The sequence below is a fragment of the Haliotis rufescens genome, unplaced genomic scaffold (assembly GCF_023055435.1).
Source record: "Haliotis rufescens isolate VD_foot unplaced genomic scaffold, xgHalRufe1.0.p SCAF_184, whole genome shotgun sequence".
In the NCBI taxonomy this organism is placed as follows: domain Eukaryota; kingdom Metazoa; phylum Mollusca; class Gastropoda; order Lepetellida; family Haliotidae; genus Haliotis; species Haliotis rufescens.
In genome coordinates, this window is record NW_025963873.1 from 10,001 (window position 1) to 34,625 (window position 24,625).

Below are 24,625 nucleotides of genomic sequence, written 5' to 3' on the forward strand. Positions count from 1 at the left end.
ACAACTACTACCAGTATAGCTAGTACCACCACTGCTACTACTACTACTACTACAACTACTACTACTACCACTACTGCTACAACTACTCTAATACCTTTACTCTACTCCTGCAACTACTACGGCTACACCAACACTATTTCTAGTACTACTGATACTGCTGTTACTACTTTTCATACTATTGCTACTACTGCTGCTAGAACTACTACTACTACTACTACTGTTGCCGCTACTACGACTACAAGTACTGCTTCTACTGCACCAGTGACGACTCTAAAGGGGCAACTAACTAAGAGGATGACTTGGTTCATCCGTGTTATCGTATCCCAATTCGTAGATCGAATTTCATGATGTCATTCACTTGGTTTTCTGGTCAAGACTCGATCATTTACAGACTGCTGTCATATAGTTGGAGTGTTAGTAAGTGTGGCGTTAATAGCAAACACACAAACAAACTACTACTGCTGTTGTTACCAGAACTACTGCTACTACTGCTGTTGCTGTTGCTACTATCGAATTTGCCTTTTGTAAGTTTTTACAGTTTTGGTTTTCCAAATATGAAGTGGATAGTGCCAAAACATATTCCATGCAACAATGGCCTATTTATAGTCAAGATGTGCCGAATTGAGAGGTAGGCAGTGTGCGGTTCTACAAAAAGCTAGGCAATATTTGGTAACATCTGTTGGAAAAGGAACTTTGCTTTCGTTTTGAATGGGTTTGCTTCACAAATATTATTTAGGATGCTAGTTTTCAAGATGTGAAGTGGATTCTGTCAAAACCCGTTTCAAGCCAAATTGGCCTATTTTTAATTGATATGTGATGTTTAGAAGGGTGGGCTGTGTGCGGTTCTCCAAAAAGCACAGCAAAAATTTGTATTATCAGTTGGGAATGCAACTTCGCTTTCGTTTTGAATGGGTTTGCTTCACAAATATTATTTAGGATGCTAGTTTTCAAGATGTGAGGTGGATACTTTCAAAACCCGTTTCAAGCCAAATTGGCCTATTTGCAGTTGATATGTGCCGCATTAGAAGGGTGGGCTGTGTGCGGTTCTACAAATAGCAGAGGAGTAACTGGTAACATCTGTTGGGAAAGGAACTTAGCTTTCGTTTTGAATGGGTTTGCTTCACAAATATTATTTAGGATGCTAGTTTTCAAGATGTGAGGTGGATACTTTCAAAACCCGTTTCAAGCCAAATTAGCCTATTTGCAGTTGATATGTGCTGCATTAGAAGGGTGGGCTGTGTGCGGTTCTCCAAAAAGCATAGCAATAATTGGTATTATCAGTTGGGAATGCAACTTCGCTTTCGTTTTGAATGGGTTTGCTTCACAAATATTATTTAGGATACTAGTTTTGAAGATGTGAGGTGGATACTGTCAAAAACCGTTTAAAGCCAAATTAGCCTATTTTCTGTTGATATGTGATGATTAGAAGGGTGGACTGTGTGCGGTTCTACAAAAAGCACAGCAATAACTGGTAACATCGGTTGAGAAAGGAACTTAGCTTTCGTTTTGAATGGGTTTTATTCACAAATATTATTTAGGATACTAGTTTTCAAGATGTGAGGTGGATACTGTCAAAACCCGTTTCAAGCCAAATTAGCCTATTTTCAGTTGATATGTTCCGCATTAGAAGGGTGGGCTGCGTGCGGTTCTACAAATAGCAGAGCAGTTACTGGTAACATCGGTTGGGAAAGGAACTTAGCTTTCGTTTTGAATGGGTTTGCTTCACAAATATTTTTTAGGATACTAGTTTTCAAGATGTGAAGTGGATTCTGTCAAAACCCGTTTCAAGCCAAATTGGCCTATTTTCAATTGATATGTGATGATTAGAAGGGTGGGCTGTGTGCGGTTCTCAAAAAAGCACAGCAATAATTGGTAATATCAGTTGGGAAAGGAACTTCGCTTTCGTTTTGAATGGGTTTGCTTCACAAATATTATTTAGGGTGCTAGTTTTCAAAATGTGAAGTGGATACCCTCAAAACCCTTTTCAAGCCAAATTGGCCTATTTTCAGTTGATATGTTCCGCATTAGAAGGGTGGGCTGTGTGCGGTTCTACAAATAGCAGAGCAGTAACTGGTAACTTCTGTTGGGAAAGGAACTTAGCTTTCGTTTTGAATGGGTTTTATTCACAAATATTATTTAGGATACTAGTTTTTGAAGATGTGAGGTGGATACTGTCAAAAACCGTTTAAAGCCAAATTAGCCTATTTTCAGTTGATATGTGATGATTAGAAGGGTGGGCTGTGTGCGGTTCTACAAATAGCAGAGCAGTAACTGGTAACTTCTGTTGGGAAAGGAACTTAGCTTTCGTTTTGAATGGGTTTGCTTCACAAATATTATGTAGGATACTAGTTTTCAAGATGTGAGGTGGATTCTGTCCAAACCCGTTTCAAGCCAAATGAGCCTATTTTCAGTTGATATGTAATATCTAGTAGTTGTAGTAGTAGTAGTAGTAGTAGTGGTATTAGTAGCAGCAATGTGTAAATACCTACCTAAGCAAGCCCTTCAGGTTTGGATAATACATTATCCTTGTCCTCCGATAAAGACCCCAGCTGAACTTAACACAGTACAACATACCCAGGTTAACATCTAGTACTGCATAGCCAGGGTAACATTAAATACCGCATCACTAAAGTAGCATGTAGTTCTGTATAGACAGGGTAACACAAAGTACTACATAGCCAGGGTAACATCTAGTACTGCATAGCCCGTGTAACACAAATTACTGCACAGCCATGGCAACAAATTACTGCACAGCCATGGAACACAAAGTACTGCATAGCCAGGGTAACATCTAGTACTGCACAGCCATGGAACACAGAGAACTGCATCCTTGTCCTCCGATAAAGACCCCAGCTGCAATTTACACAATACAACATACCCAGGTTAACATCTAGTACTGCATAGCCAAGGTAACACAAAGTACTGCATAGCTAGGGTAACATATAGTACTGCACAGCCAGTGTAACATTAAGTACCGCATCACCAAAGTAGCATGTAGTTCTGTACAGACAGGGTAACACAAAGTACTGCATAGCCATGGTAACAAATTACTGCACAGCCATGGAACACAAAGTACTGCATAGCCAGGGTAACATCTAGTACTGCACAGCCATGGAACACAGAGAACTGCATCCTTGTCCTCCGATAAAGACCCCAGCTGCAATTTACACAATACAACATACCCAGGTTAACATCTAGTACTGCATAGCCAAGGTAACACAAAGTACTGCATAGCTAGGGTAACATATAGTACTGCACAGCCAGTGTAACATTAAGTACCGCATCACCAAAGTAGCATGTAGTTCTGTACAGACAGGGTAACACAAAGTACTGCATAGCCATGGTAACAAATTACTGCACAGCCATGGAACACAAAGTACTGCATAGCCAGGGTAACATCTAGTACTGCACAGCCATGGAACACAGAGAACTGCATCCTTGTCCTCCGATAAAGACCCCAGCTGCAATTTACACAATACAACATACCCAGGTTATCATCTAGTACTGCATAGCCAAGGTAACACAAAGAACTGCATTCCCAGGTTAACATCTGGTACTACATAGCGACGTTAAAATGTAGTACTGCATAGCCAGGGTAACATGTAGTACTGTATAGACAGGGTAACATGTAGTACTACTTAGCTAGGGTAACATCTAGTAGTGCATAGCCCGGGTAACACAAAGTACTGCACAGCCATTGCATAGCTAGGGTAGCATGTAGTTCAGCATAGCCCGGGTAACACAAAGTACTACATAGCCAGGGTAACGTGTAGTACTGCATAGCCCGGGTAACACAAAGTAATGCGCAGCCATGGTAACAAATTACTGCACAGCCATGGAACACAAAGTAATGCACAGCCACTGCATAACCAGGGTAACATGTAGTATTGCATAGCCAGGGTAACATGTAGTACTGCATAGCCAGGGTAACACAAAATACTGCACAGGCATGGAAGACAAAGTACTGCATAGCTAGGGTAGCATGTAGTACTGCATAGCCAGGGTAGCATAAATACTGCATGGCAAGTACAACTTGTCCTGAAGTACATAAGAAACTTTGACATAAACATCAATACATAGAAGACTATATTGGCTGATGGGACGTCGATCAGTTTAACATTATAGCACAGAAGGCTACATTAATATTGACGAAGCCCTCTTCTCATCCTGAAGCATAGAAGACATCCGATATCTGCATCCAGTCGTGATGGCTACCACACCTACCGACATCAGCATACAGTGAAGGTGGCTACCCCACCCACCTCTGATATCTGCATCCAGTCGTGATGGCTACCACACCTACCGACATCAGCATACGGTGAAGGTGGCTACCCCACCCACCTCTGATATCTGCATCCAGTCGTGATGGCTACCACACCTACCGACATCAGCATACAGTGAAGGTGGCTACCCCACCCACCTCTGATATCTGCATCTAGTCGTAATGGCTACCACACCTACCGACATCAGCATACAGTGAAGTTGGCTACCCCACCCACCTCTGATATCTGCATCCAGTCGTGATGGCTTCCACATCTACCGACATCAAGCCACGGACGGAGTAGCGCACCAATATAGCCATAGTGATTTTATGGACGCATCAAACAATTACGAGAACGCGAGATCGCGACACTTGACCAATGACACTTACATATGATGACCGTAATGTAACAACCCCCACTGACATATGTCAGCTTTGGGGTAGGTACTAGGTGGAGTTAGCAAAACCATATGACTCTGACCAGTTGGATTAAGACTTTAAAGATGCTATTGACTATGACATTGAGAAATAAGCCTGTGGTAATGAATCTAATTCATGTGTTGATAATGTACAGTGTGCTGAAATATCCGTCCAGGAAGTCACTAGATATGTACAGAAACTGAGGCGGAACAAATCACCTCCTCAGCATATTTTTCTTGTGTACATAAATGACCTCGTAACTGAGTTTCGACAGTTAGATACAGGAACATGTATATATAATGTTAGTTTACCATGCGTGTTACTTGCTGATGATTCTATTCAGTTACAGCCCTAAAGGTTTACAAAAAGCTTCAGATACAGTTGTTAATTACGCATCCAAATGGCGATTAACTTATAATGCATCGAAAAGTAAAATTGTTGTGTTTCCTAAAAAGAAGCAATTATTGTGTACGTATGTTTATCACCTTTGGGATTAAGACATACCTGGGTTTGATAACGTAAAATATGCGGGTGATGCTCTACAAAGTAATCTTTCTTTCAAATTATATATTGAAGATACCTGCACAAAAGCAAGGCGTTCTATTACTGCTATTATAATTCTCTCCTCTCTGTTGGTCTAAATAGTAGTGACTTACATCAGTATGCAAGTATTAAGGTATGGAAAAGAATGATTTTAACAACAAGTTCGTATGGATGTGAATTACTACCTCTGCATGGTTAAAATCTTGAATTAGCTGAAAGCACCCAGCGCTACTTTGCCAGGATTGTACAAGGTTTTGACAAACGTTCTACCACTGATGCCAGTATTGCTAATCTAGGACTTTGGAGCATGGTTGCCTATATAGATAAATCTACAGCTGCTGGGGCGTCTCTACAACAACTCATGGGTCTGAATTTGTAAATACGTTTTCTGCGCATCAACTACTCTATAAGCATCAAGGGGGTTAAGACGTGGTCTAAATGTACTACTAGCCTCAAGGGGGTTAAGACGTGTTTTACATGTACTACTAGCATCAAGGGGATTAAGACATGTTTTACACGTACTACTAGCATCAAAGTGGTTAAGAGGTGTCCTGCATGTACTACTAGCATAAAGGTGGTTAAGACGTGTTCTACATGTACTACTAACATCAAGGTGGTTAAGACGTGTTCTACATGTACTACTAACATCAAGGTGGTTAAGACGTGTTCTACATGTACTACTTGCATAAAGGTGGTTAAGACGTGTTCCACATGTACTACTAGCATCAAGGGGCTTAAGACATGTTCTAGATGTACTACCAGCATAAATGGGGTTAAGACATGTTCTACATGTACTACTGGCATAAAATGGGTTAAGACATGTTCTACGTGTACTACTAGCATAAATGGGGTTAAGACATGTTCTACATGTACTACCAGCATAAATGGGGTTAAGACATGTTCTACATGTACTACTGGCATAAAATGGGTTAAGACGTGTTCTACATGTACTACTAGCATAAATGGGGTTAAGACATGTTCTACATGTACTACTGGCATAAAATGGGTTAAGACATGTTCGACATGTACTACTAGCATAAATGGGGTTAAGACATGTTCTACATGTACTACTGGCATAAAATGGGTTAAGACGTGCTCTACATGTACTATTGGCATAAAGGGGGTTAAGACGTGTTCTACATGTACTACTGGCATAAAGGGGGTTAAGACGTGTTCTACGTGTACTACTAGCATAAATGGGGTTAAGACGTGTTCTACATGTACTACTGGCATAAAATGGGTTAAGACGTGTTCTACATGTACTACTGGCATAAAAAGGGTTAAGACATGTTCTACGTGTACTACTAGCATAAATGGGGTTAAGACATGTTCTACATGTACTACTGGCATAAAATGGGTTAAGACATGTTCTACATGTACTACTAGCATAAATGGGGTTAAGACATGTTCTACATGTACTTCCAGCATCAAGGGGTTAAGACATGTTCTAGATGTATTACTGTAATCTGGCAAAATCTGGGTCTTTAGAACAGCGACACCGTCAGAGGTGCACATGCAGGCTAGGTACAGGCTAATGCAGGCTAGTTACAGGCTAGTTACAGACTAATTACAGGCTACTTACCGGTTAGTAAAATTCAAGTTACAGGCTAGTTATGGGCTAGTTACAGGCTAGTTAGAGGCTAGATACATTCTAGATACATTCTGTTAACAGGCAAGCTTCAAGGTAGTTACAGACTAGTTAAAGGTTAGTTACAGGCTAGTTACATTCTAGTAAAAAGCAAGTTATAAGCTAGTTACATACCAGTTTATGGCTAGATACAGGCTAGTTACAGTCTACTTACTGGCTAGTTGCATGCTAGGTACAGGCTAGTTTAATACAGGCTAGTTACAGGATTGGTACAAGCTAGTTACAGGCTAGTTTAATGCAGGCTAGTGACAAGCTAGTTACAGACTAGCTACAGGCCTGCTACATGCATGTTACAGGCGTGTTTCATGCAGAATAGTTAATCACAGACTCTTTACAGGCTAGTTTCAGGCAAAGTACAGGCACGTTCAATACAAACTTGTTACAGGCTAGTTACAGACTGGTTAGAGGCTTGTTAGAAGCAAGTTACACACTAGTTTAATGCAGGCTAAGTACAGGGCAGGTACAGGTTAATCACAGACTCTTTACACGATAATTACAGACAAGGCAAAGGCTAGCTAGAGGCTAGTTGCAGGTTAGTTTCATGATAGGTACATGCTAGGCACAGGTAAGTTTAATACTGGCTAGTTACAGACTAGTTACAGGCTAGTTACAAGCTTATTGCAGGCTAGTTTCATACAGGCTAGTTACAGGCTTGGTATAGGTTAGTTTGATACAGGCTAGTCACAAGCTAGGTACATGTTAGTTTAATGCAGGCTAGTTACAGGCTAGGTACAGGTTAGTTTGATAATGGCTAGTTACAGGCCAGCTGCAGGCTAGTTAGAGACTAGGTACAGGTTAGCTAAAGGCCAGGTAGTTTAGTTTAATGTTAGTTTAATACAGGTTAGTTACAGGCTAGATACAGATAAGTTAGAGGCTACGTACAGGCCAGTTTAACACAGGCTAGTTACAGACTACTTACTGGCTAGTTACATGCTACGTACAGGGTAGTAAAAGGCTAAGTACAAGTAATACAGGCAGTTTACAAGCTAGGTACATGCTAGTTTAATACAGGTTAGGTAGAGGCTAGTTGCAGGTTAGATAGAGGCTAGGTACAGGCCAGTTACAGGCTAGGTACAAGCTAGTTACATGCTACGTATAGGCTAGTTACAGACTAGTTACGGGCTAGTTATGGGCCCGTTACAGGTCTGATACATGCTAGTTGAATAAAGGCTAGTTACAGGCAAGTGACTGGCTAGGTACAGGCTAAGCACACTCTAGGTACAGGTTAGTTACAGACTACTTACTGGTTAGTTACAAGCTAGTTACATGCTGGTACAGGCTAGTTACAGGCTAGGTGCAGGCTAGGTACAGCTTAGGTGCAGGCTAGGTACAGGCTACGTGCAGGTTAGGTACAGGTTAGGTACAGGTTAGTTACATGCTGGTACAGGCTAGTTACAGGCTAGGTGCAGGTTAGGTACAGGTTAGTTACAGGCTAGGTGCAGGCTAGGTACAGGCTAGGTGCAGGTTAGGTACAGGTTAGGTACAGGCTACGTGCAGGTTAGGTACAGGTTAGGTGCAGGCTAGGTACAGGTTAGTTACATGCTGGTACAGGCTAGTTACAGGCTAGGTGCAGGTTAGGTACAGGTTAGGTACAGGTTAGGTACAGGCTACGTGCAGGTTAGGTACAGGTTAGGTGCAGGCTAGGTACAGGTTAGTTACATGCTGGTACAGGCTAGTTACAGGCTAGGTGCAGGCTAGGTACAGCTTAGGTGCAGGCTAGGTACAGGCTAGGTACAGGTTAGGTACAGGTTAGGTGCAGGCTAGGTTCAGGTTAGGTACAGGCTAGGTACAGGCTAGGTATAGGTTAGTTACAGACTACTTACTGGTTAGTTACAAGCTAGTTACATGCTGGTACAGGCTAGTTACAGGCTAGGTGCAGGCTAGGTACAGCTTAGGTGCAGGCTAGGTACAGGCTAGGTACAGGTTAGGTACAGGTTAGGTGCAGGCTAGGTTCAGGTTAGGTACAGGCTAGGTACAGGCTAGGTATAGGTTAGTTACAGACTACTTACTGGTTAGTTACAAGCTAGTTACATGCTGGTACAGGCTAGTTACATGCTGGTACAGGCTAGTTACAGGCTAGGTGCAGGCTAGGTACAGACTACTTACTGGTTAGTTACAAGCTAGTTACATGCTGGTACAGGCTAGTTACAGGCTAGGTACAGCTTAGGTGCAGGCTAGGTACAGGCTAGGTACAGGTTTGTTACAGGCTAGGTACCGGCCAGGTACAAGCTAGGAAAAGGCTAGTTACAGACTACTTACTGGTTAATTACAAGCTAGTTACATGCTGGTACAGGCTAGTTACAGGTTAGTTACAGGCTAGTTTAATGCAGGCAACTTATTGGCTAGGTACTGGGTAGGTACAAGCAAGACACAGACTGGTTACAGGCCAGTTACAGGCAAGCTACAGGCTAGGAAGAGGCTAGGTACTGGCTAGTTACAGGCTAGGTACAGGTTAGTTACAGACTACTTACTGGTTAGTTACAAGCTAGTTACATGCTGGTACAGGCTAGTTACAGGTTAGTTACAGGCTAGTTTAATGCAGGCAACTTATTGGCTAGGTACTGGGTAGGTACAAGCAAGTCACAGACTGGTTACAGGCAAGTTACAGGCTAGGAAGAGGCTAGGTACAGGCTAGTTACAGGCTAGGTACAGGTTAGTTACAGACTACTTACTGGTTAATTACAAGCTAGTTCGATGCTGGTACAGGCTAGTTACAGGTTAGTTACAGGCTAGTTTAATGCAGGCAACTTATTGGCTAGGTACTGGGTAGGTACAAGCAAGACACAGACTGGTTACAGGCCAGTTACAGGCAAGCTACAGGCTAGGAAGAGGCTAGGTACTGGCTAGTTACAGGCTAGGTACAGGTTAGTTACAGACTACTTACTGGTTAGTTACAAGCTAGTTACATGCTGGTACAGGCTAGTTACAGGTTAGTTACAGGCTAGTTTAATGCAGGCAACTTATTGGCTAGGTACTGGATAGGTACAAGCAAGTCACAGACTGGTTACAGGCCAGTTACAGGCCAGGAAGAGGCTAGGTACAGGCTAGTTACAGGCTAGGTACAGGTTAGTTACAGACTACTTACTGGTTAGTTACAAGCTAGTTACATGCTGGTACAGGCTAGTTACAGGTTAGTTACAGGCTAGTTTAATGCAGGCAACTTATTGGCTAGGTACTGGATAGGTACAAGCAAGTCACAGACTGGTTACAGGCCAGTTACAGGCCAGGAAGAGGCTAGGTACAGGCTAGGTACAGGTTAGTTACAGGCTAGTTACAGGTTAGTTACAGGTTAGTTACAGGCTAGTTACAGGCTAGGTGCAGGCTAGGTACAGGTTAGTTACAGGCTAGTTACAGGTTAGTTACAGGTTAGTTACTGGCTAGTTACAGGCTAGGTGCAGGCTAGGTACAGGCTAGGTGCAGGCTAGGTGCAGGCTAGGTATAGGTTTGTTACAGGGTCAGTACAGGCCAGGTACAAGCTAGGAACAGGCTAGTTACAGGCTAGTTACAGACTAGTTACAGGGTAGGTAAAGGCTAGGTACAGGCTTGATACAGGTCAGGTACAAGCTAGGAAAAGGCTAGCTACAGGCTAGGTACAGGTTATGTAAATGCTTGTTACAGGCTAGGTACAGACTAGGCATAGGCCAGTTAGAAAGGAAACATGGAAACAAACACACACTAGTGGTAAATATATACTAGGAATTCAACAATGTATCTTTACGTGTCCTTGATACTCTTTATTAAACTGGTATTCAAGGCTCAGAAACTTGAGATATTAAGCATTAAGACTATTACCTGTTTCTTTCTTTCTTTTATCACAATTTCATTATAATTATGTAGACAAATTGTGGCAACCAGCGTTGAATTAAAGTAAAAGGCGTCATTAAAATACGCACAGTAGTCCGTAATTAATTAAGGAAATATCCGAAGAAAACCGAGACATTTTAAATGTTCCGTTAAAGGAAATTTAGATCCGTACTTCATATTGCGACTGAATGTAGTTGATATAATATATGAAATACGAACACATTCTGATTTCCCCCCACCTCCCGAATATTGAATGTCATTCCATAACAGTTCATAAGATGTCATTGTTGGTGTTGCTGGCCGTAATGGCAACGTCTCTCTATCTGTCACGGACTATAGCAATATTCCCGAGTGACAGAGTTGTCTGACATGGATCAGAAGGCGGCACCGATCTGAAAAGAGAAAGGAAAGTGCCATTCAATGTAGATCAATCTTGTGGGAGGTAACAAATGTTATGTTTGAGATATCATTTTCTTAGTAAAGTACAGATTTTGGTACTTTTTCGGGTCCCGTCCGGGATTCGAACCCACACTGCCAGAGTGATGCACTAAATCGCCAGCACACAAAGCCAGCGATCTGACCCACTCAGCCACCTTTGCTGACTTTGTGCGCTGGCGATTTGTTTCCAAACAAGGGCAGATAACTCGAAAGACCATAGAGTTGAGCTGTGACAGTTCGGCGGTTGTGTGACGGCAATAGGCATTTTCTATTATTTTGCTACCACAACAAGTATTACTTTCCTGCAACTACTACAAATAAAACTTCTCCTGACCCGTGACGATCGGGGTAGAATAGGTCCTCAGCAACCCATGCTTGCCGTAAAAGGCGACTATGCTTGCCGCAAGAGGCGACTAACGGTATCGGGTGGTCAGGCTCGCTGACTTGGTTGATCCATGTCATCGTATCCCCATTGCGCGAATCGAGGCTCATGATGTCAATCACTAGTTTGTCCAGTCCAGACTCGATTATTAACAACCTGCTGTCACAGTGCTGGAATATTGCTCAGTGTGGCGTTAAACAACAAACAAACGAAACAAACACTACTGCTAATGCCACTACTACTACAACTACTTCAACTCTGTTCCTGCAACTACTACTACTACCAGTACTACCACTACTGCTACAACTACTCTACTGCTACTACTCAACTCCTGCAACTACTACTGCTACCACAACTACTACCAGTATTGCTACTACCACCATTTCTAGTTCTACTACTGCCGCTACTACCGCTACTACTATTGCTACTGCTGCTGCTGCTACTAATATGTCTACAGCTAGCACTACTGCTATAACTACTTCTACTAATGCTACTACCACTACTACGACTACTACTATTCATACTTTTAGATATGTGGCGAATTAGAAGGGTGGGCTGTGTGCGATTCTCCCAAAGGCACAACAATAACTGGTAACATCTGTTGTGAAAGGTACTTCGCTTTCATTTTAAATGGGTTTGCTTCACAAATATTATTTAGGATATTAGTTTTCACGTGGTGCAGTGGACACTGCCAAAACCCATTTCAAGCCAAATTGGCATATTTTCATTAGATGTGTGCCGCATTAAAAGGGTTGGCTACGTGCGGTTCTCCAAAAGACAAAGCAATAACTGGTAACATCTGTGTGGAAGGGTACTTCGCTTTCATTTTAAATGGGTTTGCTTCACAAAGATTATTTAGGATATTAGTTTTCACGTTGTGAAGTGGACACTGCCAAAACCCATTTCAAGCCAAATTGGCATATTTTCATTAGATATGTGCCCAATTAAAAGGGTGGGCTACGTGCGGTTCTCCAAAAGACAAAGCAATAACTGGTAACATCTGTGTGGAAGGGTACTTCGCTTTCATTTTAAATGGATTTGCTTCACAAATATTATTTAGGATATTAGTTTTCACGTTGTGAAGTGGACACTGCCAAAACCCCTCTCAAGCCAAATTAGCCTATTTTTAGAAGAAAAGTGCCGCATTAAAAGGGTGGGCTACGTGCGGTTCTCCAAAAGACAAAGCAATAACTGGTAACATCTGTGTGGAAAGGTACTTCGCTTTCGTTTTAAATGGGTTTGCTTCACAAATATTATTTAGGATATTAGTTTTCACGTTGTGCAGTGGACACTGCCACAACCCATTTCAAGCCAAATTGGCCTGTTTTCATTAGATGTGTGCCGCATTAAAAGGGTGGGCTACGTGCGGCTCTCCAAAAGACAAAGCAATAACTGGTAACATCTGTTGGGAAAGGTACTTCGCTTTCGTTTTAAATGGATTTGCTTCACAAATATTATTTAGGATATTAGTTTTCACGTTGTGCAGTGGACACTGCCAAAACCCTTTTCAAGCCAAATTGGCCTATTTTCATTAGATGTGTGCCGCATTAAAAGGGTGGGCTACGTGCGGTTCTCCAAAAGACAAAGCAATAACTGGTAACATCTGTGTGGAAAGGTACTTCGCTTTCGTTTTAAATGGGTTTGCTTCACAAATATTATTTAGGATATTAGTTTTCACGTTGTGCAGTGGACACTGCCACAACCCATTTCAAGCCAAATTGGCCTATTTTCATTAGATGTGTGCCGCATTAAAAGGGTGGGCTACGTGCGGTTCTCCAAAAGACAAAGCAATAACTGGTAACATCTGTTGGGAAAGGTACTTCGCTTTCGTTTTAAATGGATTTGCTTCACAAATATTATTTAGGATATTAGTTTTCACGTTGTGCAGTGGACACTGCCAAAACCCCGTTTCAAGCCAAATTGGCGTATTTCCATTAGATATGTGCCGCATTAAAAGGGTGGGCTACGTGCGGTTCTCCAAAAGACAAAGCAATAACTGGTAACATCTGTTGGGAAAGGTACTTCGCTTTCGTTTTAAATGGGTTTGCTTCACAAATATTATTTAGGATATAAGCTCTCACGATGTAAAGTGGATACTGCCAAAACCCGTCTCAAGCCAAATTGGCGTATTTTCATTAGATTTGTGCCGCATTAAAAGGGTGGGCTACGTGCGGTTCTCCAAAAGACAAAACCATAACTGGTAACATCTGTGTGGAAGGGTACTTCGCTTTTGTTTTAAATGGGTTTGCTTCACAAATATTATTTGGGATATAAGCTCTCACGATGTAAAGTGGACACTGCCAAAACCCATTTCAAGCCAAATTGGCGTATTTTCATTAGATGTCTGCCGCATTAAAAGGCTGGGCTACGTGCGGTTCTCCAAAAGACAAAACCATAACTGGTAACATCTGTGTGGAAGGGTACTTCGCTTTTGTTTTAAATGGGTTTGCTTCACAAATATTATTTGGGATATAAGCTCTCACGATGTAAAGTGGACACTGCCAAAACCCCTCTCAAGCCAAATTGGCCTATTTGTAGAAGAAGAGTGCCGCATTAAAAGGGTGGGCTACGTGCGGTTTTCCAAAAGTCAAAGCAATAACTGGTAACATCTGTGTGGAAAGGTACTTCGCTTTCGTTTTAAATGGGTTTGCTTCACAAATATTATTTAGGATATAAGCTCTCACGATGTAAAGTGGACACTGCCAAAACCCGTTTCAAGCAAAAATTGGCGTATTTTCATTAGATATGTGCCGCATTAAAAGGGTGGGCTACGTGCGGTTCTCCAAAAGACAAAGCAATAACTGGTAACATCTGTGTGGAAGGGTACTTCGCTTTCATTTTAAATGGGTTTGCTTCACAAAGATTATTTAGGATATTAGTTTTCACGTTGTGAAGTGGACACTGCCAAAACCCATTTCAAGCCAAATTGGCATATTTTCATTAGATATGTGCCCAATTAAAAGGGTGGGCTACGTGCGGTTCTCCAAAAGACAAAGCAATAACTGGTAACATCTGTGTGGAAGGGTACTTCGCTTTCATTTTAAATGGATTTGCTTCACAAATATTATTTAGGATATTAGTTTTCACGTTGTGAAGTGGACACTGCCAAAACCCCTCTCAAGCCAAATTAGCCTATTTTTAGAAGAAAAGTGCCGCATTAAAAGGGTGGGCTACGTGCGGTTCTCCAAAAGACAAAGCAATAACTGGTAACATCTGTGTGGAAAGGTACTTCGCTTTCGTTTTAAATGGGTTTGCTTCACAAATATTATTTAGGATATTAGTTTTCACGTTGTGCAGTGGACACTGCCACAACCCATTTCAAGCCAAATTGGCCTGTTTTCATTAGATGTGTGCCGCATTAAAAGGGTGGGCTACGTGCGGCTCTCCAAAAGACAAAGCAATAACTGGTAACATCTGTTGGGAAAGGTACTTCGCTTTCGTTTTAAATGGATTTGCTTCACAAATATTATTTAGGATATTAGTTTTCACGTTGTGCAGTGGACACTGCCAAAACCCTTTTCAAGCCAAATTGGCCTATTTTCATTAGATGTGTGCCGCATTAAAAGGGTGGGCTACGTGCGGTTCTCCAAAAGACAAAGCAATAACTGGTAACATCTGTGTGGAAAGGTACTTCGCTTTCGTTTTAAATGGGTTTGCTTCACAAATATTATTTAGGATATTAGTTTTCACGTTGTGCAGTGGACACTGCCACAACCCATTTCAAGCCAAATTGGCCTATTTTCATTAGATGTGTGCCGCATTAAAAGGGTGGGCTACGTGCGGTTCTCCAAAAGACAAAGCAATAACTGGTAACATCTGTTGGGAAAGGTACTTCGCTTTCGTTTTAAATGGATTTGCTTCACAAATATTATTTAGGATATTAGTTTTCACGTTGTGCAGTGGACACTGCCAAAACCCCGTTTCAAGCCAAATTGGCGTATTTCCATTAGATATGTGCCGCATTAAAAGGGTGGGCTACGTGCGGTTCTCCAAAAGACAAAGCAATAACTGGTAACATCTGTTGGGAAAGGTACTTCGCTTTCGTTTTAAATGGGTTTGCTTCACAAATATTATTTAGGATATAAGCTCTCACGATGTAAAGTGGATACTGCCAAAACCCGTCTCAAGCCAAATTGGCGTATTTTCATTAGATTTGTGCCGCATTAAAAGGGTGGGCTACGTGCGGTTCTCCAAAAGACAAAACCATAACTGGTAACATCTGTGTGGAAGGGTACTTCGCTTTTGTTTTAAATGGGTTTGCTTCACAAATATTATTTGGGATATAAGCTCTCACGATGTAAAGTGGACACTGCCAAAACCCATTTCAAGCCAAATTGGCGTATTTTCATTAGATGTCTGCCGCATTAAAAGGCTGGGCTACGTGCGGTTCTCCAAAAGACAAAACCATAACTGGTAACATCTGTGTGGAAGGGTACTTCGCTTTTGTTTTAAATGGGTTTGCTTCACAAATATTATTTGGGATATAAGCTCTCACGATGTAAAGTGGACACTGCCAAAACCCCTCTCAAGCCAAATTGGCCTATTTGTAGAAGAAGAGTGCCGCATTAAAAGGGTGGGCTACGTGCGGTATTCCAAAAGTCAAAGCAATAACTGGTAACATCTGTGTGGAAAGGTACTTCGCTTTCGTTTTAAATGGGTTTGCTTCACAAATATTATTTAGGATATAAGCTCTCACGATGTAAAGTGGACACTGCCAAAACCCGTTTCAAGCAAAAATTGGCGTATTTTCATTAGATATGTGCCGCATTAAAAGGGTGGGCTACGTGCGGTTCTCCAAAAGACAAAGCAATAACTGGTAACATCTGTGTGGAAGGGTACTTCGCTTTTGTTTTCAATGGGTTTGCTTCACAAATATTATTTAGGATATAAGCTCTCACGATGTAAAGTGGACACTGCCAAAACCCGTTTCAAGCCAAATTGGCCTATTTTCAGAAGATATGTGCCGCATTAAAAGGGTGGGCTACGTGCGGTTCTCCAAAAGACAAAGCAATAACTAGTAACATCTGATGGGAAAGGTACTTCGCTTATGTTTTAAATGGGTTTGCTTCACAAATATTATTTAGGATATTAGTTTTCACGTTGTGCAGTGGACACTGCCAAAACCCATTTCAAGCCAAATTGGCGTATTTTCATTAGATGTGTGCCGCATTCAAAGGGTGGGCTACGTGCGGTTCTCCAAAAGACAAAGCAATAACTGGTAACATCTGTGTAGAAAGGTACTTTGCTTTCGTTTTAAATGGGTTTCCTTCACAAATATTATTTAGGATATAAGCTCTCACGATGTGAAGTGGATACTGCCAAAACCCGTCTCAAGCCAAATTGGCGTATTTTCATTAGATGTGTGCCGCATTAAAAGGGTGGGCTACGTGCGGTTCTCCAAAAGACAAAGCAATAACTGGTGACTCGATTTGGGAAAGGTTCTTCGCTTTCGTTTTAAATGGGTTTGCTTCACAAATATTATTTAGGAATATTAGTTTTCACGATGTTAAGTGGATACTGCCAAAACCCATTTCAAGACAAACTGGCCCATTTTCATTAGATTTGTGCCGCATTAAAAGGGTGGGCTACGTGCGGTTCTCCAAAAGACAGAGCAATAACTGGTAACATCTGTGTGGAAAGGTACTTCGCTTTCGTTTTTAACGGGTTTGCTTCACAAATGTTATTTAGGATATAAGCTCTCACGATGTGAAGTGGATACTGCCAAAACCCATTTCAAGCCAAATTGGCCCATTTTCATTAGATTTGTGCCGCATTAAAAGGGTGGGCTACGTGCGGTTCTCCAAAAGACAGAGCAATAACTGGTAACATCTGTGTGGAAAGGTACTTCGCTTTCGTTTTAAATGGGTTTGCTTCACAAATATTATTTAGGATATTAGTTTTCACGTTGTGCAGTGGACACTGCCAAAACCCATTTCAAGCCAAATTGGCCTATTTTTAGAAGAAAAGTGCCGCATTAAAAGGGTGGGCTACGTGCGGTTCTCCAAAAGACAAAGCAATATCTGGTAACATCTGTGTGGAAAGATCCTGCGCTTTCGTTTTAAATGGGTTTCCTTCACAAATATTATTTAGGAAAATTAGTTTTCACGATGTTAAGTGGATACTGCCAAAACCATTTTAAGCCAAATTGGCGTATTTTCATTAGATGTGTGCCGCATTAAAAGGGTGGGCTACGTGCGGTTCTCCAAAAGACAAAGCAATAACTGGTGACTCGATTTGGGAAAGGTACTTCGCTTTCATTGTAAATGGGTTTGCTTCACAAATATTATTTAGGAATATTATTTTTCACGTTGTGCAGTGGACACTACCAAAACCCGTCTCAAGCCAAATTGGCCTATTTTTAGAAGAAGAGTGCCGCATTAAAAGGGTGGGCTACGTGCGGTTCTCCAAAAGACAAAGCAATAACTGCTAACATCTGTGTGGAAAGGTACTTCGCTTTCGTTTTAAATGGATTTGCTTCACAAATATTATTTAGGATATTAGTTTTCATGTTGTGCAGTGGACACTACCAAAACCCGTCTCAAGCCAATTTCGCCTATTTTTAGAAGAAAAGTGCCGCATTAAAAGGGTGGGCTACGTGCGGTTCTCCAAAAGACAAAGCAATAACTGGTAACATCTGTGTGGAAAGGTACTTCGCTTTCGTTTTAAATGGATTTGCTTCACAAATATTATTTAGGATATAAGCTCTCACGATGTAAAGTGGACACTGCCAAAACCCGTCTCAAGCCAATTTGGCCTATTTTTAGAAGATATGTGCCGCATTAAAAGGGTGGGCTACGTGCGGTTCTCCAAAAGACAAAGCAATAACTGGTAACATCTGCTGGGAAAGGTACTTCGCTTTCGTTTTAAATGGGTTTCCTTCACAAATATTATTTAGGAATATTTGTTTTCACGATGTTAAGTGGATACTGCCAAAACCATTTTAAGCCAAATTGGCGTATTTTCATTAGATGTGTGCCGCATTAAAAGGGTGGGCTACGTGCGGTTCTCCAAAAGACAAAGCAATAACTGGTGACTCGATTTGGGAAAGGTACTTCGCTTTCGTTGTAAATGGGTTTGCTTCACAAATATTATTTAGGAATATTAGTTTTCACGATGTTAAGTGGATACTGCCAAAACCCGTTTCAAGCCAAATTGGCCTATTTTCATTAGATGTGTGCCGCATTAAAAGGGTGGGCTACGTGCGGTTCTCCAAAAGACAAAGCAATAACTGGTAACATCTGTTGGAAAAAGTACTTCGCTTTCGTTGTAAATGGGTTTGCTTCACAAATATTATTTAGGAATATTAGTTTTCACGTTGTGCAGTGGACACTACCAAAACCCGTCTCAAGCCAAATTGGCCTATTTTTAGAAGAAGAGTGCCGCATTAAAAGGGTGGGCTACGTGCGGTTCTCCAAAAGACAAAGCAATAACTTGTAACATCTGTGTGGAAAGGTACTTCGCTTTCGTTTTAAATGGATTTGCTTCACAAATATTATTTAGGATATTAGTTTTCACGTTGTGCAGTGGACACTACCAAAACCCGTCTCAAGCCAATTTGGCCCATTTTTAGAAGAAGAGTGCAGCATTAAAAGGGTGGGCTACGTGCGGTTCTCCAAAAGACAAAGCAATAACTGGTAACATCTGTTGGGAAAGGTACTTCGCTTTCGTTTTAAATGGATTTGCTTCACAAATATTATTTAGGATATAAGCTCTCACGATGTAAAGTGGACACTGCCAAAACCCGTCTCAAGCCAATTTGGCCTATTTTTAGAAGATATGTGCCGCATTAAAAGGGTGGGCTACGTGCGGTTCTCCAAAAGACAAAGCAATAACTAGTAACATCTGATGGGAAAGGTACTTCGCTTATGTTTTAAATGGGTTTGCTTCACAAATATTATTTAGGATATTAGTTTTCACGTTGTGAAGTGGACACTGCCAAAACCCCTCTCAAGCCAAATTAGCCTATTTTTAGAAGAAAAGTGCCGCATTAAAAGGGTGGGCTACGTGCGGTTCTCCAAAAGACAAAGCAATAACTGGTAACATCTGTGTGGAAAGGTACTTCGCTTTCGTTTTAAATGGGTTTGCTTCACAAATATTATTTAGGATATTAGTTTTCACGTTGTGCAGTGGACACTGCCACAACCCATTTCAAGCCAAATTGGCCTGTTTTCATTAGATGTGTGCCGCATTAAAAGGGTGGGCTACGTGCGGCTCTCCAAAAGACAAAGCAATAACTGGTAACATCTGCTGGGAAAGGTACTTCGCTTTCGTTGTAAATGGGTTTGCTTCACAAATATTATTTAGGAATATTAGTTTTCACGATGTTAAGTGGATACTGCCAAAACCCATTTCAAGCCAAATTGGCATATTTTCATTAGATGTGTGCCGCATTAAAAGGGTGGGCTACGTGCGGTTCTCCAAAAGACAGAGCAATAACTGGTAACATCTGTGTGGAAAGGTACTTCGCTTTCGTTTTAAATGGATTTGCTTCACAAATATTATTTAGGATATTAGTTTTCACGTTGTGCAGTGGACACTGGCAAAACCCGTCTCAAGCCAATTTGGCCTATTTTTAAAAGATATGTGCCCAATTAAAAGGGTGGGCTACGTGCGGTTCTCCAAAAGACAAAGCAATAACTGGTAACATCTGTTGGGAAAGGTACTTCGCTTTCGTTTTAAATGGATTTGCTTCACAAATATTATTTAGGATATAAGCTCTCACGATGTAAAGTGGACACTGCCAAAACCCGTTTCAAGCCAAATTGGCGTATTTTCATTAGATATGTGCCGCATTAAAAGGGTGGGCTACATGCGGTTCTCCAAAAGACAAAGCAATAACTGGTAACATCAGTTGGAAAAGGTACTTCGCTTTCGTTGTAAATGGGTTTGCTTCACAAATATTATTTAGGAATATTAGTTTTCACGTTGTGTAGTGGACACTGCCAAAACCCCTCTCAAGCCAAATTGGCCCATTTTTAGAAGAAGAGTGCCGCATTAAAAGGGTGGGCTACGTGCGGTTCTCCAAAAGACAAAGCAATAACTGGTAACATCTGTTGGGAAAGGTACTTCGCTTTCGTTTTAAATGGATTTGCTTCACAAATATTATTTAGGATATTAGTTTTCACGTTGTGCAGTGGATACTACCAAAACCCGTCTCAAGCCAATTTGGCCTATTTTTAGAAGAAGAGTGCAGCATTAAAAGGGTGGGCTACGTGCGGTTCTCCAAAAGACAAAGCAATAACTGGTAACATCTGTGTGGAAAGGTACTTCGCTTTCGTTTTAAATGGATTTGCTTCACAAATATTATTTAGGATATAAGCTCTCACGATGTAAAGTGGACACTGCCAAAACCCGTCTCAAGCCAATTTGGCCTATTTTTAGAAGATATGTGCCGCATTAAAAGGGTGGGCTACGTGCGGTTCTCCAAAAGACAAAGCAATAACTGGTAACATCTGTTGGGAAAGGTACTTCGCTTTCGTTTTAAATGGATTTGCTTCACAAATATTATTTAGGATATTAGTTTTCACGTTGTGCAGTGGATACTACCAAAACCCGTCTCAAGCCAATTTGGCCTATTTTTAGAAGAAGAGTGCAGCATTAAAAGGGTGGGCTACGTGCGGTTCTCCAAAAGACAAAGCAATAACTGGTAACATCTGTGTGGAAAGGTACTTCGCTTTCGTTTTAAATGGATTTGCTTCACAAATATTATTTAGGATATAAGCTCTCACGATGTAAAGTGGACACTGCCAAAACCCGTCTCAAGCCAATTTGGCCTATTTTTAGAAGAAGAGTGCAGCATTAAAAGGGTGGGCTACGTGCGGTTCTCCAAAAGACAAAGCAATAACTGGTAACATCTGTGTGGAAAGGTACTTCGCTTTCGTTTTAAATGGATTTGCTTCACAAATATTATTTAGGATATAAGCTCTCACGATGTAAAGTGGACACTGCCAAAACCCGTCTCAAGCCAATTTGGCCTATTTTTAGAAGATATGTGCCGCATTAAAAGGGTGGGCTACGTGCGGTTCTCCAAAAGACAAAGCAATAACTGGTAACATCTGTTGGGAAAGGTACTTCGCTTTCGTTTTAAATGGATTTGCTTCACAAATATTATTTAGGATATTAGTTTTCACGTTGTGCAGTGGATACTACCAAAACCCGTCTCAAGCCAATTTGGCCTATTTTTAGAAGAAGAGTGCAGCATTAAAAGGGTGGGCTACGTGCGGTTCTCCAAAAGACAAAGCAATAACTGGTAACATCTGTTGGGAAAGGTACTTCGCTTTCGTTTTAAATGGATTTGCTTCACAAATATTATTTAGGATATTAGTTTTCACGTTGTGCAGTGGATACTACCAAAACCCGTCTCAAGCCAATTTGGCCTATTTTTAGAAGAAGAGTGCAGCATTAAAAGGGTGGGCTACGTGCGGTTCTCCAAAAGACAAAGCAATAACTGGTAACATCTGTGTGGAAAGGTACTTCGCTTTCGTTTTAAATGGATTTGCTTCACAAATATTATTTAGGATATTAGTTTTCACGTTGTGCAGTGGACACTACCAAAACCCGTCTCAAGCCAATTTGGCCCATTTTTAGAAGAAGAGTGCAGCATTAAAAGGGTGGGCTACGTGCGGTTCTCCAAAAGACAAAGCAATAACTGGTAACATCTGTTGGGAAAGGTACTTCGCTTTCGTTTTAAATGGATTTGCTTCACAAATATTATTTAGGATATAAGCTCTCACGATGTAAAGTGGACACTGCCAAAACCCGTCTCAAGCCAATTTGGCCTATTTTTAGAAGATATGTGCCGCATTAAAAGGGTGGGCTACGTGCGGCTCTCCAAAAGACAAAGCAATAACTGGTAACATCTGCTGGGAAAGGTACTTCGCTTTCGTTGTAAATGGGTTTGCTTCACAAATATTATTTAGGAATATTAGTTTTCACGATGTTAAGTGGATACTGCCAAAACCCATTTCAAGCCAAATTGGCATATTTTCATTAGATGTGTGCCGCATTTAAAGGGTGGGCTACGTGCGGTTCTCCAAAAGACAGAGCAATAACTGGTAACATCTGTGTGGAAAGGTACTTCGCTTTCGTTTTAAATGGATTTGCTTCACAAATATTATTTAGGATATTAGTTTTCACGTTGTGCAGTGGACACTGGCAAAACCCGTCTCAAGCCAATTTGGCCTATTTTTAAAAGATATGTGCCCAATTAAAAGGGTGGGCTACGTGCGGTTCTCCAAAAGACAAAGCAATAACTGGTAACATCTGTTGGGAAAGGTACTTCGCTTTCGTTTTAAATGGATTTGTTTCACAAATATTATTTAGGATATAAGCTCTCACGATGTAAAGTGGACACTGCCAAAACCCGTTTCAAGCCAAATTGGCGTATTTTCATTAGATATGTGCCGCATTAAAAGGGTGGGCTACATGCGGTTCTCCAAAAGACAAAGCAATAACTGGTAACATCTGTTGGAAAAGGTACTTCGCTTTCGTTGTAAATGGGTTTGCTTCACAAATATTATTTAGGAATATTAGTTTTCACGTTGTGTAGTGGACACTGCCAAAACCCGTCTCAAGCCAAATTGGCCTATTTTTAGAAGAAGAGTGCCGCATTAAAAGGGTGGGCTACGTGCGGTTCTCCAAAAGACAAAGCAATAACTGGTAACATCTGTGTGGAAAGGTACTTCGCTTTCGTTTTAAATGGATTTGCTTCACAAATATTATTTAGGATATTAGTTTTCACGTTGTGCAGTGGATACTACCAAAACCCGTCTCAAGCCAATTTGGCCTATTTTTAGAAGAAGAGTGCAGCATTAAAAGGGTGGGCTACGTGCGGTTCTCCAAAAGACAAAGCAATAACTGGTAACATCTGTGTGGAAAGGTACTTCGCTTTCGTTTTAAATGGATTTGCTTCACAAATATTATTTAGGATATAAGCTCTCACGATGTAAAGTGGACACTGCCAAAACCCGTCTCAAGCCAATTTGGCCTATTTTTAGAAGATATGTGCCGCATTAAAAGGGTGGGCTACGTGCGGTTCTCCAAAAGACAAAGCAATAACTGCTAACATCTGTTGGGAAAGGTACTTCGCTTTCGTTTTAAATGGATTTGCTTCACAAATATTATTTAGGATATTAGTTTTCACGTTGTGCAGTGGATACTACCAAAACCCGTCTCAAGCCAATTTGGCCTATTTTTAGAAGAAGAGTGCAGCATTAAAAGGGTGGGCTACGTGCGGTTCTCCAAAAGACAAAGCAATAACTGGTAACATCTGTGTGGAAAGGTACTTCGCTTTCGTTTTAAATGGATTTGCTTCACAAATATTATTTAGGATATTAGTTTTCACGTTGTGCAGTGGACACTACCAAAACCCGTCTCAAGCCAATTTGGCCCATTTTTAGAAGAAGAGTGCAGAATTAAAAGGGTGGGCTACGTGCGGTTCTCCAAAAGACAAAGCAATAACTGGTAACATCTGTTGGGAAAGGTACTTCGCTTTCGTTTTAAATGGATTTGCTTCACAAATATTATTTAGGATATAAGCTCTCACGATGTAAAGTGGACACTGCCAAAACCCGTCTCAAGCCAATTTGGCCTATTTTTAGAAGATATGTGCCGCATTAAAAGGGTGGGCTACGTGCGGTTCTCCAAAAGACAAAGCAATAACTGGTAACATCTGCTGGGAAAGGTACTTCGCTTTCGTTGTAAATGGGTTTGCTTCACAAATATTATTTAGGAATATTAGTTTTCACGATGTTAAGTGGATACTGCCAAAACCCATTTCAAGCCAAATTGGCATATTTTCATTAGATGTGTGCCGCATTAAAAGGGTGGGCTACGTGCGGTTCTCCAAAAGACAGAGCAATAACTGGTAACATCTGTGTGGAAAGGTACTTCGCTTTCGTTTTAAATGGATTTGCTTCACAAATATTATTTAGGATATTAGTTTTCACGTTGTGCAGTGGACACTGGCAAAACCCGTCTCAAGCCAATTTGGCCTATTTTTAAAAGATATGTGCCCAATTAAAAGGGTGGGCTACGTGCGGTTCTCCAAAAGACAAAGCAATAACTGGTAACATCTGTTGGGAAAGGTACTTCGCTTTCGTTTTAAATGGATTTGCTTCACAAATATTAT